We start from the raw sequence: 14274 nt of genomic DNA, 5'->3' as shown, positions 1-14274 counted from the left end.
TTTTTAATAGCTATATATATGTATTGATTTTAGAGAATTTAATTCAAAACATTAAATATTGTTCTTCAGTGATGAGATGAATGTTGCCACAACTGCTATAGTAATTTTAGTGGTGATTTTTAGATACTACTAAAAATCACTTTTTGCAATGACATAAATGTTGCCACTGATAATTAGTTTATTTTTTGGCGGAAAAAGTCGTTGCTAATTAATAGTGTGTAGCAGCGAGATGAAAGGTGATACTAACAGTTAATCATTTTTTGCAACAGTAGGAGTCGCTACTGATATTAATGTTTAGTAGCGACAAAGGTTGCCACAGAAAGTTTATCTGTTTTATTGGCAACAATCTCGCCACTAAAGGGCTTGTTTTTAGTGGCGACTTGACAAATAGTTGTGTTGCTATTTTATTTTTGTGGCATATTTGTTAACAAATTGTGACGGATTATGTCGCCACAGATGAGTGTTTTTTGTGGCGACATCCTTTTGTCGCCCCAAATAACTTTTAGTTATGGAATTACTACTAGTGGAGAGTAAGTCGCCACAATAAACTTTTAGTGGCAACATTTGGAATTTTTGTGGCGACTTCTACCGCCACAATAAGGCAGATTTCTTGTAGTGCTTTTAGAAGAACTTGCTCACTAGCCTGAAATGTCATGTCCCTTACCTTACGGTCCACATACTTTTTATGTCGACTCTAGGCCACTAGAAGCTTAGATTGGGTACTTCTCACCTTATCCTGAGCATCTTTCACCAAATCAACCCACAAAGGTTTCACATCTCCAGCCTCAAACCACCCTATGAGTGATCTACATTCCCTCCCATAAAGTGCCTCGAACGGTGCCATCTCGATGCTGGAGTGGTAAATGTTATTACAGGAGAACTCACACAAAGGTAGGAACTTATCCCAATGCCCTCCAAAGTCAATCACACATGCCCTCAACATGTCCTCTAAAACATAAGTAGTTCTCTCTGACTGCCCATCCTTCTGTGGATGGAAAGTTGTGCTAAAAGTGAGTTGAGTGCCCAACTCCTCATGAAATTTTCCTCAAAACATAGATGTGAACTATGTACCATGGTCTGAGATGATAGAAAGGGGTACCCCATGCTGCCTCACTTTCTCTTTCACATAAACCTTAGCCAATTGCCGAGCATTATAATTTACTCTGATCGGAATGAAGTGGGTTAACTTAGTGAGTCAGTCAACCATTACCCAAATTGAGTCAAACTTCCCCAAGGTCTTGGGGAGACTAACCACGAAATCCATGGCTATCCTTTCCCACTTCCATTCAGGAATTGGCGTTCACTGAAGCAAACCAGCAGGCCATTGGTGCTCATACTTTATGCCAAGCCACCAATAAAGTCGTTCAAAATCTCGATACATCTTGGTCACACCCGGGTGAATGGAATACCGCGAACCATGAGACTCTTTCAACATCTTCTAAATCCAGCCATCCCCTCGGGGAACCAAAATTCTTCCCTTAAATTTGATTACACCACCCGCATCAAGAGCCACATCTTCTGCCTTACTAGATTCTGTCTTCTTTCTGAGCTCATTCAGACTCTCACCCTCAAACTTCTTGGCCTTGATCTCCTAATGGAATGTGGACCTAACTTTAATGATGGATAACACCCCACCTTTCTCTGAGATACCCAACTGTATGAACTTAGACTCCAAGGTCTGAATCTCATTAGCCAAAGGTCGTTTGGACACACCCAAGAAATATAGACTACCCATACTCACCGTCTTCCGGCTTAATGCATTTGGCACCACATTAGCCTTACCCGAATGATATTGGATGGTAACATCATAATCCTTGAGTAACTCCATTCACCTTCGCTCTCTCAAATTTAGGTCTTTTATAGTGAATACATGTTGTAGACTACGATGATCAGTAAACACCTAACACTTGACACCATAAAGGTAATGCCGCTAAATCTTGAGAGCAAACACTACTGCTACCAACTCCAAGTCATGTGTCGGGTAGTTTCTCTCATGCACCTTCAGCTATCACGATGCATAAGATATGACATTTCTTTCCTACATCAACAAAACACTGAAGCCCGAATGTGAAGCATCACAATAAACAATGAAATCATTACCTTCCACCGGTAGTGTCAAAATAGGTGTTGTGGTCAAAAGAGTCTTGAGTTTCTGAAAGCTCTCTTCACATTTGTCAGTCCATTTGAAAGGCACCTCCTTTTTAGTCAGCCTTGTCAAATGTGTGGTGACAAAAGCATATTTTTTCACAAACCGATGATAGTAAATAGCGAGCCCCACAAAACTCCAAACTGCTATCATAGAGCTAGGCCGAACCAAGTTCTTGACTGCTTCAATCTTTTGGGGATCTATCATTAACCCTTCATTAAAAACCACATCCCAAAAAAGGTAACTGAAGTCAACCAAAACTCACACTTGGTAAATTTTGCTTACAACATTTGTTTTCCAAGGACACCCAAAACAATACGAAGATGGTTGGCATGCTCTTCCTTACTCTTCGATTAAACCAAGATGTCATCAATAAAGATGATAACAAAATAATCCGGGAACGGTTTGAACACACCTTCATCAAATACATTAAGTGTGCAAGGGCATTGTTCAACCCAACGACATCACTAAGAACTCATAGTGTCCATAACGGGTCCTAAATGTCATTTTGGGTACATCTTAAGACCTAATCTTTAACTGATGGCAGTGTTTTAAAAAACTCTGTTGGGACTCGCCTCAGGGATCGCCCTGGGGTGGGGCTCTAATAAAACGCCTCGAGACTCAATTGTGGGACTTAGTTCTGTAAGACTTACGCCCTAAGTGCCCGACTGTACGCTCTAATCACACCCAACACCCAATGCTCGGGGCTCGCCTAATAGATCTTACACAAATTATGTGTTAAAATCTTTAGTTAACATTGTTTATCCTCGTAATTCTTTAATAAATGAATCATACTTAATATTTTTTTAATCTATAGAGATATGAAGATTGAGAGTAACTCAAGCAACAAGTTGTAGTATAGAACCTTTACTATTTGGCAACATTGTGAAGGTAATTATTTAATACGTAACATTTCTTTTAAAAATACATAGAAATTTTTTACTCTTTCACTTATCATTAGTCTTCATGGTTTTGTAATATCTCTCAAAATTATCATATTTTATTATCTATTTGAAAGTAATTTTATTTTTATTCATGATAGAGTGATGTTTTTATTATAATAGTGTTAAGTTTTATTGATTATTTTCTTTTAGGGGTAAATTATATAGTATAATAATTTATTTTTTTGAAATAATGATTATTTTATTATTAGAAAGTTAAGATACTAGATTATTTATACTAGTATAATCATGTTAGAAGTTTTATTTTCTATGAGTTTCCGTAATCATGTTTGTAATTATCTCAAACTATTGATCTATTTTTATAATTTTATGTTATTATATTAATATACTACATTGTAGTTTATAATTTTTAAGATTCGTAGAGATTACACCCCACGTCTTGACGTTTTAGTCTAGGTTTTACTCTCAAAGCACTACATTTCATGATCAAAATCTATGCTTTACTACAAAGCAGTTAACATTATATTCGTCATATATGTTTTAATCTCAAGCAATAATCATAATTCATAAATCCTATAAGAAGATATCTAACCCACAAAGTTTCCTTCATAGCATCAACCCAAATCACATCGATTCTATCCTAGGTTCATAGGATAGGAACGGGTACATGTAATTTCATCCTAAATACATGCAATTCTATCTATTCAATCATAATTAATCACAATCCACTCAATTGGATCAACATTCATTATAACCCACAACATTGGAAGAAACCCTAACTAGTATTAGGGAAATTCTTCTTCATATTATGGAATTCTAGGGGACTGCATGGGAGGAAGGATCCCATGGATGAAAAGACATCATACCTTAGTCACAAAGCCCACAAAAGAATGAAGATTAGGATACTTCATCTTGACCTAGCTTCAATCTCCTTCTTCTTCTTCTACCCTTCAGATACATAATGTTTGAGGGTGGATTTGGGTTCTCTTTTCTGATTTGAGTGAATGACTATTGGTCTAGAATCCTTATATAGGTGGTTTAGGTTTAGGTAAGACGACACCACATTAATTTAACCAAAATCGAAAGAGAAGCTTAAGCCCTCAACTTAATCGTCCCAACAGTCCCACCAACGGGACCTTGCGAACGAACCGTGGATGGACCTATAGTCCGTCCTGATCGGGCGTGGTCCTAACAGAGACTTTGGGCCATTGATAGACCCCTAACCACGAGCTATGGACCCATCCATGGGGCTTGGGTCCTGGTTGTGGTTCAGTGCCTCAGGCAGTCTACATGGTGTCCATCCATGAGGCACAACAATGGGGAGTGGGTCCAACCACAAGACGTGGTTAGCCCTCGTGGGTGACACCTGGAAATCCTAAAAAATTGCTAACTTTCCTCTTCAGGATATAGGGTGTTACATTATCTCCCAATTGCGATCATTCATCCTCGAATGAGATTCTAAGCATGTTTCAAGATAAAAAGACTCAAGACTAGCAGCACATCATGCATACAACTCTTCTAAATGCAGGCAACTAAGGAGGAACTTCATCTCCAAGCTAAACATACTTAATGCACCATAAGGGAGTAGGAACTGCTTCTAACAACCCAATATGAATGAAATCTTAACACTTCTCATGTTCAAGGAGGAACTATCATCTCCAACTCAAAACAATGCTCAACACTATCTCATGGAGCCTAAATGCAATTCAATCTCAAAAAGCACAAATTCAAGGAGGGGATCTCCATTCCAAGACAAGGAATATTCTAAAACTCATCTCATGAAGTAAGCAAGTCCTACCCAACTTTCAACAACATGAGGAAAATATTACATAAAAGCCATTTCTTTCTAAACTTAAGCTATTTTTTTTCACGGACATGCAAATTTAAGGAAATCATGGGAACACATAAAACACACATGACTTCAAATATAAACAAACCAAGAGAAACTCATTACCTCAAGCTAGAATAGGATGAAAAAGATGAGGATATCGGGACATCATATCGGCCTCGGCCTCGGGCTCCTTAGTAGCACCCTCAATTAGATTGTTTCTCCATAACACCTTAACGGAAGCAACCTCTTTGTTCCTCAATCTCTTAACTTGCAAGTCTAAGATCTCAACCAAAACTTCTTCATAAGAAAGGTTCTCTTTAACTTCAAACCATTCTAGGGTAATCATTGATGTCGGATCTCCAACACACTCTTTCAACATAGAGATATGAAAAATTGAATGAACCAATGCCAACTCATTTAGGAAATCAAGCTCATATGCAACCTTACCAAAATGTCTCAAAATTTGATATGGGCCGACAAAATGGGGACTAAGTTTCCCTTTTGTTACCAAACCGCATTACACCCTTCATGGGTGAGATTTTCAAGTAAACCCAATCATGCACACCAAATTCAAGGTCTCTCTCCTTCTAACATCGGCATAAGACTTTTGTCGACTTTGTGCCATTCTCAACCTCTCTCTAATGAGTCGAATCTTCTCTATAGCCTCATTAAATAACTCGGGTCCTATCAAAGAAACCTCACCAACCTCAAACCATCCTAGAGGATATATACACCTCCTATCGTAAAGTGCCTCAAACAGAGACATACAAATACTGGAATGGTAGCCATTATTATAGGCAAATTCTATCAAAGGCAAATGGTCATCCCAATTTCCCTTGAAAGCAATCACGCAAGCCCTCAACATGTCCTCCAATATTTTGATTGTTCTTCCCTCTTGCCTATCGGTTGGGGGGAAAAGGTTGTGCTAAGGTTAACTTTAGTGCCCAAACCCTTTTGGAAGGACTTCCAAAACTCAGAAGTAAACTGAGTACCTCTATCGGAGATAATGGACAAGGGCACTCCATGCAACCTTACCATCTCTCTCAAGTCCAACTTAGCATAATCTTACAATGTATAGGAAACCTTGATGGGAATGAAATGGGCCGACTTCGACATTCGGTCAACTATAACCCAAATCAAATCATATTGGTGCCGAGTTCGGGGCAATCCCACTATAAAGTCGATATTCAAATCTTCCCACTTCCAAGTAGGAATGCTAATATCTTGGGATAAACCTCCCGATTTCTGATACTCAATCTTTACTTGTTGGCAATTAGGACACTTAGCCACAAATCCCGCAATATCCTTCTTCATCCCATTCCAGCAATAGATTTTTCGCAAATCAAAGTATATCTTAGTGGCTCCCGAGTGAATAGAATATCGAGAACTATGGGCTTCTGCTAGAATCTATTCCCTCAAGTAATCAAAATTTTGAACACACAAATGACCTTGGTACCTTAGGACACCATCTCTCTCTTGGGAGAGAGCATCTACGAACTTCTTTAGTACTGCCTCTTTCAATTCAACTAAGGTCAGATCAAGATATTGTTTTGCTTTAAAATTGGCCATGAAAGATGATTCGGAACCATTATGGAGCATAATACCACCCTTGGTGGAATCCACTAGCTGAACTCTCAATCGGGACAACCTATGAACATCTTGAACCAACTATTTTCTCTCATCATCAACATGGGCAACACTACCCATGGATACTCGACTAAGGGCATCAACCACCACATTTTCTTTACCGAGGTGATAGAGAAAACTCATACCATAATCATTCAATAACTCTAGCCACTTTCTTTAGGGAAGATTTAGCTCTTTTTGTGTAAACACATATTGCAAACTTTTGTGATCGGTGAACACATCAACATGAACCCCATACAAACAATACCTCAAAATCTTTAAGGCACATAACACCGCCGCTAATTGAAGATTGTGGGTAGGATACTTCTTTTCATGAACCTTTAGTTGCCTTGAAGCATAGTAAACCACCTTACCATTTGGCATAAACACACATCCCAATACAACTTTAGAGGTGTCAAAATATACCATGAAGCCATCCATACCTTCCGGTAAAGTCAATACCAGAGTGGAAGTAAGTCTATCTTCCAACTCTTGGAAACTTCTCTCAAAAGTTTCTGACCATAGGAACTTGGCCTTTTTTAGAGTCAAAGCCATCAAAGGAGAAACAATGGAGGAAAACCTCTCAACGGACCTTCTATAATAACCAGCCAAACCCAAGAACCATCTAATATCTGTCGCTGATAGAGGTCTAGGCCAACTCTTCACCGCATCCTTCATCTTTGTGTCACGACCCGGGAGCACCCCCAAGTCGTAACAAGGCGTACCCGACCCCGAAGGGGTCTTATACAAGCCACATAGTCATTCATTACATTCAACAATGAAAATAGTGCGGAATNTTCTCTGTGAAACACCTATGGAGGTAAACAAGAAGTGTAGATTGAGGGATCCTGAATCATTTTCCTATCTCCAACAATCTTATTGCTATGAAATAATAGCATGTATTACTTCTGCTCATGATTCTGTTAATATAAAAGAGGTATTGAAAATTGCTTGGCTTGGCAAAAGAGAGCAGATGAAATTGTTTAGAGTTGTGGCCTTTGTTATGATTCTTGGTAATATGGAATTCTTTGAAGGCAATGAATTTGTTTCCTCAATTCTGCAAGTTGACAGTGTTTGGTTTATACTTCGCACCACTATTGCAGCTCACTACACACACTTGAGTCTTGGAAGATTCAATATTATATTGTCCGTGTGGCTCTACTCGAACCTTGAGGACAAGGTTCTTATTGAGGACAAGAGTATTGTTATGAACCAAGTCCAACCCAATAGGAATACCAAGATCACACAAATAGTTGTTGGGCTGGCAAGACCTATTGGGCTGAGAACAAGCAATTGGGCCAGACTATGTTTGGGATTCAGGTTGATAAATACGACTTGGGAGAGCAAATTGGACTTATGCAAATTGTGATTGAAGTTGTCTGTTACTCTCATCTTTTATCTTCTTTTGTATCTCATCTCTATCTTCTTCTTCTTAATTGTTCTTCCTTACCAGTTGTTATTTTCTTGTAATTCCAGTCAGTGATTGCAATACTACAAAAGTTCCCTTGGTTATTATTGAGTTTGTTACAAGTATCCTGAACCTCAATTCGATTCACTATACGAGAAATGTGTATATGTCGATTGAGTGTATGTGATTGCATATCTTATGTATCGTTGGACATAAGTTTACATATACACAACATACAAAATACATATAGATGATGTTGACATGTTGTTGGGGGTACAATTTGTAATTTCAAATATAAGCATAAATATATAACTTTATTATAAGTACTACAATTTACATGAGAGTGACCATTGCGCTTCTATGTGGCCTATTAGTCTGCCTATATCAAACAACGAATGTCGTACAAAAAAATAAACCCAAAATTACAAAAGTCATTATTACATATAAATAATTCCTACTAGAACTTTTATCGTAGTTGGAGGAAAAGTTGGGAAGAAGAGGTGGTGAAGAGGGTATGTAATTCCCTTGGTATTCTATAATGGCGGTTGTAATTTTATTTGTGTCATACATCTCGCTAATATTCGTTACAACAACCATATAATAATAATAATCTGGATGTTGGTTTGCCTCGAATATGCAGTCAATCGAGTGTTTTACACTCAATTTGACGTAGTCTGTTGTAAATGGTTTTGTTATAGGACTTCCATCCATCGCAATTACAGTTAAGTTGTGCCTTGTGATCCCAAAGTAAAGTTTTTTACAGATTGTATCGTTCACAATTCTGAGAAGATATTTCTTCCCCGTATCCACTACTATCCTAAAAGTTCCTGTCCAATTTAATTAATAAAAGAACATTAAAATGAGTTCAACAAATAACTCGAGAAAATAAAAAGTAAAATCTTGTTGGCCCATATGGACAGAATCGAAAAAAAAAACAATGTTAGAAATCAAACAGAAGAGTCCAACCTAAAAAACTAATCTTATAGATAGGAGAACTAATTTATCTTATAAATCCATTAACATTTAGTCGATGAGGAATAATTAACACATAACACATGAGTTTGTTTTCAAATTATACAACGCTACAACTGATCCAAGTGAAATTCGTTGAAAAATTAAAAGAATTTTTCTTTTTTAAATTTCAATACAATTACAACCTAGTAACAGTTAATACATCTTTCTTTTATTATAAAAGTCTAATTAGCCCTTAAAATGCTCAAAAGAGATCGAATATGAAGATTTTGATTTTTAATAGATTAATTAAGTTTGATATAAATAAATTGAACTGGAGGACTTATACATACCATTGTTTGAATAAGGGTAGAAGTCATCAGGTTGTCCATTGATAGTGAAAGCGTCCGATTTTATGTCAGTTAATATATTCAAGGAAGACCTCCTTGACATCCTTCTTCCACCATTCACCTGGCGAAATTGTGAAGAATTAAATGTTAGTAAAAGACTTGAAATTTTGAAAGAAATTACTTAAAATTAAATTATTCGAATATTATTTAATTTATATATCTAAAATGATGGAAATATAGGCACGAGGCTTTGAAAAAGGAAAAGCCTGAGTAATGTGATGGACAGCGAAAGTGACATGAACAGTGGTAATGTTGGCTTTAGTGGCCTATTTTTGGAATGTCATTTTTCTTGTCTAAAGAGTTATAGGAGTCGAAATTTTTGAGAAAAAGATGAAGAAGGGCCTTATCTTTTGAAGAATGTAATTATTCTGGAGTCAATTTAGAATCTTTATTGTAGATTAAAAGAAGGAACATTTGTCTCATACATTTCACTAAAAAATGAAGTGGGGAAATATATATATAGAGGAGAAAGGGGAATAGAGCTCCATCTATTCATATGCACAAAACTTTAATTCAATTTGGATAGAAGTCAAATAAACGGGTTAACTAGATTGAATTTGAGCAGATTATTAAAAATTAGACGCAAAGGCCATAAGCGTGAAATCATTTTGAGCTGCATATAATACTTATAAGTTATAAACTTACAACTTACATTTTTCTATATATGATTTTAAAAGTTTTTTTAAAAAAAATTCTTGTTGTGCTCATATCTATCTTTGTTTTTTCGTTTCATTGATCAAATATAAATTTTTTTTTATAGAAATGGAAAAATTCTCTTATTTAGATAAATTTACTAGTTTTGCATAGAAGATTGGTAATGTTTGAATAACACGTCAGCTACATAACAAAATAAAATTAATTGAGAGCAATAACTATAAAAAATAAATAATAGTGAATGACTGAAATATAACTAATTTTAGATATTTATCACATTATGTAAGACCATTAAGGTATCACTTTTTAGGGGGGAAAAGAAACATAAAATAAAAACCAAATTCAATCAATTTCCCCTCGTATGAAAACAAACAATTATACTTTATTGCTATCACTATCATATTGATTACACCTATAAGTAGGAAAAATAAAAAATAAAAAAATAAGAACCAAATAAGTAATACTTAAAATTAAAAGTTAAACATTCAAAAAAACTATGAAAAAAAATAGTATAAATTATAAGTTGTCGTGTCTATATGAGATATTGCTAATATAAGCAGCCTATGTTACATATTTAATTCAAGAAGCAAAATTAATTACTCATAAAACAAACTGATTTTTCTCTTCAAAAATTTCCCTCTAATTTAAACAACTGAGATATAAGACCTAATAACCAAATACCTCTAAGAACATTCTCTTTCACTATGTCAATTTTGTGATGTGATCTTTACATTTTGGGCTAAAATCATACTTCAAGTATAGCTCAAACTTATGCTACATTCTTATGGTATAATTGTAAACAAAAAACATCCTTTAATTATTCTAAACTTTGCAATAAACACCCTTATGTTAACCTTTGTTAAGAACTAACCGTTGAAATAATAATATGTGTCAAGCATGTGATTTCCCCAAATCCCTAATTGATTTTCTCTCAATTTGGATAGAAGTCAAATAAACGGGTTAATCAAATTGAATTTGAGCAGGTTATTAAAAATTAGACGCAACGGTCATAAGTGTAAAATCATTTTGAGCTTCCTATAATACTTATAAGTTATAAACTTACAGCTTACATTTTTCTATATATGATTTTAGAAGTTTTTTTTTAAAAAATTCTTGTTGTGTTCATATCTATCTTTGTTTTTTCTGTTTCATTGATTACATTTTTTTTTTTTATAGAAACAAAAGAATTCTCTTATTTAGATAAATTTACTAGTTTTGCATAGAAGATTGTTAATATTTGAATCATACGTCAGCTACATAACTAGATAAAATTAATTGAGAGCAATAACTACAAAAAATAAATGATAGTGAATCACTGAAATATAACTAATTTTGGATATTTATCACATTATGTAAGACTATTAAGGTATCACTTATTAGGAAAAAGAAGAAACATAAAATAAAAATTAAATTCAATAAAATTCCCCCTCGTATGAAAACACTCCATTATACTTTATTGCTATCACTATCATATTGATTACACCCATAAGTAGGAAAAAGCAAAAATAAAAAAAATAAGAACCAATAAGTAATACTTTAAACTTAAAAGTTAGACATTCAAAAATTATAAAAAAAATAGTATAAATTATAAATTGTCATGAAATATGAGCTATTGCTAATATAAGTAGCCTATGTTACATATTGAATTCAAGAGCAAAACTAATTACTCATAAAAAAACTGATTTTTCTCTTAAAAAATTTCCCTATTTTCTGTCGAATTGATTTTCTCTAGATTCCCATCCATTAAGAAGAACTTTTGGCTTCAAAAACAAAATTTTCTATCCTTCTGAACTTTAGCAACCAAATAAGGTGTTGTTTTACTATATTGTTGTTATTGGTTTACCAGTTTTTCCCCTTGTTATTCAGCTGCTTTCATTTTATTTTTTTTTAAATGGTGTGTTTCTCTACTAGTTAGCAATGAGAAAAAGACGCCCACCTTCATAGGCAAATAATATGTTGAATGACAAAATAATAGGTTTCCAACTTGAAGACAAGGCAAACTTCAGATGTTGAATGACAAAACAATAGGTTTCTCAACAATATTTTTACCTCTTTCACCAACAGGAAAACTACCCATACAAATAAAATACAAGGATTAGAACGATGAGTTAATTCCACATATAGACAACCGAACATTAAAATTCATAAGTTGCTAAATTTACTTTACAAGGCAATGAGACTTGGAAATTTATATGCAATATGCCCGCAATCTCTTTCAGACCTCAATCAAATAAGTAGGGGACATTTTACATTGCCATAGCAGATCTTGAACATGGTTATTTCTATTTGCCCTTTACAAATACAATATTTCTTTCAAGACCATAAAGACAAACAAGAATAGTTGGACTATACTTCAGGGATGATTTTAGCCCAAAACACCAAATAGTTGATCGGATTCACTGTTTATGCAAATGTTATACTTGAACACAATATGGGATTATAAACACAAACTGACTAGAAATTTAACATGTATGCTTGCTCTCTAGAAACTAACAAGACTAGAAGAAAAGAGACCTTTCTCTTGCCTTTTATACTAGTAAAAAACACAAACATGTACATCTACAACAAACTTTAGAGGTCAATTGTCTAAACAGGCAATAAGCACCAGCAAATTTCTTCAACAAAATCTGATAATTGTCTCAAAATTTTCAATAAATTTGATGGTAACGAGAAAAACAGAAAAAGGTCAGTTACAACGAGCCAACAAACAGCAAAACCAAAGTTTTCATCCTTGTCAACATGACGAAACCAAGAACTTTTCCACCAACATTCTTTCTCCTAGCCTCTTCATAGTCCATGATACCAGCTGAGTTAGTTGAAGTGCAAGTTGAAGTCAATACGTAAACATCAAAACATAAAAATAGATAATATACAGAGTAAAACTGACTAACACACACTACATCTGTGATCGCAGAAAATATCTACAATTTCATTTGCTTAGTATCAAGTATCAACTACATATCAATCCACAAAGAAACACACTTCTCATGGACAGCAGAGACTCTGTTAGCCAAGCCATAGGATACAAAATTTCTCCTTTGGATAGATAGGAATGCTTCCTTTACAAGAGAGCCTCAACTGCTAGCATCTACAAAGAGCGTTTGCTCCTTTGGATGGATGGGTCTTGTAAGCATTGCAGATGAGTACTCAAGATTTTTACTGCTTAAGAAGAAGCAATAATTTTCAAATATCATTTTTTTCCTTTGAAACAAAACTACTTTTTTCAAATTTCACAATGAAACATTGGTTAAACGCCCATATAGCAAGCCAATTCATGATTCAGCAAAGAAGGAATCAAAAATTAATAATGTCCATTACACAAGCTAATAAGACCATGACTTGTTCACCCCAACAATCATTTCGGAAGCTAGAAGCAAGGCTCAATTTGCAGATAACCAGAAATGGAGTTCCATATATTGATCAAGGGAACAAAGTGAATATATTAATTACTATACCTGTCGAGAAGGGAGTGAGCAATCTAGCAGTCCATCCTTNGGAAGCTAGAAGCAAGGCTCAATTTGGAGATAACCAGAAATGGAGTTCCATATATTGATCAAGGGAACAAAGTGAATATATTAATTACAATACCTGTCGGGAAGGGAGCAATATAGCAGTCCATCCTTCAATCTCCTTGACTCCAACATCGAAGCGAGGACTAATGACACCACACTTGTTTAGCCTTCCATTCAGTTCGACAACAATCTTTCCGGACCTATGATCATCGACATACTCAAATTCTCCGATGTAACCTACAGATAGATACCAACAGTAAGAAAATGATAGGGTGATGCTAGCAGTGCATACATTTAAGAAACTAAATTGATGAACAGAGATTGAAGGCGAAGATTCTGATTTCTAATACATTAAACAACTTTTACGTACCATTGTTTGAGCAAGGGTAGAAGTCACCAGGCTGTCCTTTCTCTCAGCATTGGATTTGATTTGGAGTCTCGTCACGCTTCCCTTGTTGAGAGCAACAGAAAGATTAAACCAGCAGGCCACACAAGATATAGCACGGTGAAAGTCCAGTGAAGGTGTAAGATTTTAAGTGGCTCCGTGAAGTTGAGGACACAATTACCTGGTGAATGGGCAATGAAGGCACAAAAAAATCTTTGTTTTGTACTTCCTGTATTTTCTCCTCACTAGCACACCCTGTCAAGTTAGACTGGAGTACTTCCTGTATTTTCTCCTCATTAGCACACCCTGTCAAGTTAGACAACAAGAAACTAGGAAGATTGTACTCCTACACAGTATCAACCCAATTGATATTATGTAAACTAAAGTCACTCTAGTTTGTTCACCCTCACACATATCTTCAAGAGAATTATGCAAACAAGGAATAGTGT

Source organism: Solanum stenotomum, unplaced genomic scaffold (assembly GCF_019186545.1).
Source record: "Solanum stenotomum isolate F172 unplaced genomic scaffold, ASM1918654v1 scaffold11373, whole genome shotgun sequence".
Lineage (NCBI taxonomy): Eukaryota > Viridiplantae > Streptophyta > Magnoliopsida > Solanales > Solanaceae > Solanum > Solanum stenotomum.
Note: the sequence above shows the minus strand (reverse complement) of the source record.